The sequence below is a fragment of the Pinus tabuliformis genome, chromosome 4_1 (assembly GCF_031772625.1).
Source record: "Pinus tabuliformis cultivar Carrire ecotype Pingquan chromosome 4_1, CPIR1, whole genome shotgun sequence".
NCBI lineage: Eukaryota > Viridiplantae > Streptophyta > Pinopsida > Pinales > Pinaceae > Pinus > Pinus tabuliformis.
The window spans coordinates 942,916,983-942,922,197 of NC_142303.1; the positions used below are offsets into that span (position 1 = coordinate 942,916,983).

Consider the following 5,215-nt stretch of genomic DNA (forward strand, 5'->3'; position numbering starts at 1 on the left):
TGGAAGGAAGGAAAGCATGTATTGCGTTATTTGAGAGGCACATCGGGATATGGATTGTGGTACAGACAGGAGGATGAGGTGAAGCTATGTGGCTTCACGGATGCAGATTGGGCAGGGAGCCCAACGGACAGAAAGAGCACATCAGGAGGGGTCTTCAGTATCGGGTCGACAATAGTTTCTTGGTACATCAGGAAGTAGAGATCCATGGCACTCAGTTCATCAGAGGCCGAGTATATGGCAGTAAGTTTGGCTACATGCGAGGCTATATGGATGAGGAAGATTCTGGTCGGTTTTTTCGATTCTTACTTAGAGCCTACTGTGATTTACTGTGATAACCAGAGTTGCATTAAACTCTCAGCTAATCCTGTATTTCATGATAGATCTAAGCACAATGACATCAGGTACCATCATATCAGAGATTGTGTGCAGCGGAGAATCATACTACTTTCATACATTCCAACGAAGGATCAAGATGTTGATATCTTGACGAAGGCGCTCACCAGGACCAAATTTGAATACCACCGAGGAAGGATAGGGGTTGCTGATAATCCATATCTTTTTGAGAGGGAGTGTTGAGAATGCAACAAGATGATGGAGCTTAGTGGAAAGAAGTCGCCTTCACTAAGTGGGCCCACAGGCAAATTATGGCGCAAAGTCTATTTTTAGACTATGTCTATTTTTAGACATATGGATCATGGTCTATGAGTTGCAGGATGATGTTTATGGATAACTTGTCATGTTGGGAAAAATAGATGGACTTCTATTTCTGGTTCACAGCGGAGTGATCAGAGTCTATTTTTAGACTGCCAAGCTAAAATAGAAAAGTCAAATATTATTGTCTCATAATAATATTTTGACTATAAACATTATCTTACCCTCTTGGAGAACTTCAGTTTGAGCTACAGATGTGGCACATGTAGCTGTCAGAAGGAAATACGCTTTCTTTGTGAGTCAGTTGAGCTATTGCATGTAGGACATCAGTTAGAACTCATGCATGTGAGTTCTATGGAGTTGGATGTGGAGTTGATGGAGTTGTGTTCAGTTTGACTTGGTTAAACTAGTTGTAATTAGTCTAACTGCAAATAGACTAGTGATGAGTGATGTGAATTAATTGATTAAATTAATTCATTAATTATTAACTCATAATGCAACTGAAGAATACATCAGTTAACTCAGTGCATGTACAGTTCAGTGGAGACAGGTGTAAGAGGTTGAGATTGCTATCATTTGTGACTATAGTTGTGTAGGAGATCTTGCATAATCAATGGAATGAGTATGCCCATGAGGATTGCTCAGTATATGCCTAGTGAAATAGCCTGTGCTCACGTGATTTTCAGTGTGAGTGATTGGTGGGCTCCAGTATTGTAGCAATAATGCTACAACTCCTGGAGCTTCCTATCTCTAATTTTATCAACCCGGTAGTTCGTACGAACTTGGAAGCGACGGTGCTGTATGCACAAGTACTAGCTCTTGTCGCAGCTGTCACTTGGTCAGCTGGCACAAGTCCGCTAGGGCTCAAGCCAACTTCTATATGCTCACAGAAGAAGCTTTATGAATGATGGATGAAAGCTAACTCAAAGGAGACTAATCTATTTGCAGAAAGAAATTGAAAGCCAACAAAGCATGAAAACCCTAGTAAACCCTAATTTGACTAGCTAGGCCCTTACAATGCAAAACTGTGAATGAAACTACTACCAATAATGCCATTACTTGCAGTGAGCTGAAATACATGCATCTAAGCTACTTGCATCTGAAAAGACATGTTTTTGTATTTTTTCATTAAGTGGTTGGATTTATTGTGATGATGCTTTTGATTAGGGTTTGGTTGTGCAGGAGCGGTTTGAATGGAAGGAAAGCATGGGCAAGGTCAGGATGGCTAGGGGAGGTCCCTGAGGGTCTGTAGCATCAGTCCAAAAGAAGTCTACCACGTTCGGATGCTCAGCAACCGAGTGTGCAGGCTTCTACAGGAAGTCTGCAGGGGATCCTACAGGAAACTCAAGGATTCTACAGGAAGTCTGTGCAATTCTACAGGATGTTTGACCGTGGGAGTTTTGGGAGATGGTGAAGTGTTGGAGTGGTATAGGGGGATATGTAGGATGGAAATGAGGTGGTAATGGCTCAGCAACAGTGAGGTGAGGAGATGAGGGTGAGTGTAGAGGCAGATTTGTCTTAGAGGAAATAGAGGGAATGGAAGGCAAAACACAGGGGATATGAGCAGTGGGGTAGTTGAGGAACAAAGGGCTTCGTTGGAGGATGGATAGTTGGTCTGGGCACGGTTCGGGAAGGTAGGAGAACGATGGAGTAGCGTTGCACGGTGTAAATGAGACAAATCATCCAAGTCCTGCAAGTAAAAGTTATTAACTTATGCCAACAGCTTATTAAACCAATGAACAGCAATGTATTCGTGAAGGAAACTGATATATGGTACTGAAGCAATGAAGCATTCCAAGAAATTGACACTCATGGACACTTCTATCCATCACCAAGACTGCGTTCAAGAGAGCATTAACATGTAAGCAAACGTTTTTGAATGGGCAGCACAGTCTGCGATCCCTGCCTCTAGAAAGAGGTGGATCATGAGCATACAGTCAGCCTGTTCTTTTTTTAACTGTTATTCACTCTAATCTACTCAGCCTACTTCCAAACAACTACAGCAATTCTAACTGATAAAACCAATCTGTTTAACTTCTACAGGAAATCCAAATCAGCAACTGTTTAACCACTACAAGAAATCTAAATCAGCAGCTATACTCGAATGCATGTAAAGGAAAATGGAAACGAAATGCTAAAGGAACAATATTGATACAAAGGAAGGAGGCCTGAGCTCTCAGGTTGGGCCCAACCCCGAGAGCTTTAGGCTCCTTTAAAAACTCAGAATTTGATCCAAAACTACTTGCTTTTATTCATAATCAAAAGTCTAATGTCATGCCAAAACTGGCTTACAAAGAGCAAAAACCAAATTGACTAACTAGCTGCTACGAAATGACTAACCACTAGCTACAAAAATGACTAACTGAAATGAGGTCTTAAGCCCTCTTATTTATACAATTTGAGGACCCAACAGTCCTCCTAAAATTTAGGGACTTGGCTGCCCAAGACTTGTAGTTAACAGCAGTCCAACTTGACTTGCTTGGCTGCCCTTGAGCTGATTGATTCGGTGGCCCTTGAACTCCGAGCTGATGGTGGAGAATTCGAGGTAAGGGCCCATAAATGAGGGGGACACCTTCCTACAAATCCTCTAGATTGTTCTCCCACGAATTTGGCTGCCAAGTGCTCATTAAGACCTTCAAATTTGTCTCCAAGTTGACCAAAAAGGCTACACAAAGCACCCATTAGACTTGTTGGCATAATTACTAACCAAATTCACTCTATTAACATAAAAATAATCAAAAACATGCAATAAACAAATGAGAATGGTGGACTAAGTCAAATTAGGAGGTTGAATGAGCCCAAATAATTGTACATTTTTGGGGCTCATCATCACCCCCCTACTGAAAGTGTTGCTCATCCTCTGAGCAACCAATCTCTCTCCTCATCCTTGATAGCCCTGGTGGCTTCCTTGGCTAATCATCTCGGCCGATTTCTCCTTTGGCTTCCCTCTTTTCAAACTTTCCTGTAGAAACTGTTCGCTGGCTTCCTGTAGAAACAGTCCTCTGTCTTCCTGTAGAACCAATTTCACTGATTTTACTTGCTTGGCTGGGGGTGCCTTCTCCTTGAACTGCGCTGCCTAAAAGCTGACGAATCCAACACAAATGGCAAGTCTAATGTATTATAAAAGCACACACGTACAATGAACTGCCCAAGAATAGATATTGCATGCCAAAGCTGGATGGGAAAAAGTGTTTCCAGGCCTTTAAATCATTGTTTTTCCATTGGTTAACCTTGATTCACGTTTCTGTTCCTGACATGACAATACTTTCCGACTGCGGCAGCTTTCTTTTCTTCATAAAATGCTTACTGCAATAGCAAATATGGGAATAATAACAGATTTGTATCCCAAAGCCAACCCAAATATAACATTAGTTGCTGCTCCAGTCCTGCATGAATCGGCAACATCTTGGACAGGGCTGTAAGCATTACTAGTGTAGTACTCAGTGACAAAACCAATAACAAGGCCAGACCACAAACCAATAGCACCACAGAAGAAAAGCTCCCAGTTCTTTACAACCTTCTGGGCACCAAAATTGAAGATAGTGAAGGATGAAGGCAATGCAACTAGGCTTACAACAGCAATGCCAATAGTCATCACTATTGTGGAGATAATAAGTTGCTTTTCCAATGCAAGCTCAATTTCCTTCACAGCCTTGATCTCAAATATGTCAGTTGCAACCAGAGTTGTGATTAAGCGAGCAATGATACCCATTGAACTAATAAGCAAGGGATCACACATGGCAGTAAGATCATGAGAGTTTCCAAATGATGATATGGATGCAACAACCAAAGCTACACAGGAAGATTCAGCATAGGACCCAAATAGATCTGATCCCATACCAGCGATATCTCCAACATTATCAGCAATGACAGCTGGGTTGCGTGGATCGTCTTCAGGAATGTTCCTCTCAACCTTGCCAACAAGATCAGCACCTACGTCTGCTGCTTTGGTGTAAATACCACCACCTACTCTGCCAAACAGAGCCATGGAAGAACCACCAAGACCATATTTGAAGATGTTGAAATAAGTTTTGCTAACCATTTCATATATTTTTCTCCAAGATGTTCTGCTAATTTTCGTTTATCTCCATCTGAATTCGAATACACTTCGAGTGAATCATGTTGCAAGTGCAAGTTGACCAACAGCTGAGCGCTCAGATTTCTGCGTGATTTTTGGAGTGAGGTGGCAGAGACATGCGTTGGCCATGCAGACAGTTAGGCTATCGTGAACTGCATGTTCTACTTATGAACCGTATGTTTTCTTCTTGATCCGCTGCACTGGAGTTCAAGCAGCTGACACTAACTGTCCGTTTTTTGACTTTCACGTGCATGGCTGACCCATGCATGCTGCGTGATTTTTGCCTTGCTGAGTGCAATTGAACGTGGCTCTCTTCTTGGCTGAATCCACTCATCTCATTCATTCATGCATTGCTTTAGATTAGATCTATGCAAACAGATGAACAAGGTTTAGTCACGTACCTGAAATCAAACGGCTGCTTGTGAAGCTTCTTGCTGCTGCATGCTTTGATTCTTTGATTGCATGAGGGCGTGGCTGATGATTTTG

General features: G+C 42.1%; 1 pseudogene; it reads right to left on the minus strand.

The window, feature by feature from the left end:
* Window positions 1-3,943: 3,943 nt before the first annotated feature.
* Window positions 3,944-4,639, minus strand: LOC149179237 (pyrophosphate-energized vacuolar membrane proton pump 1 pseudogene; annotated as a pseudogene).
* Between the last annotated feature and the right edge of the window lie 576 nt (window positions 4,640-5,215).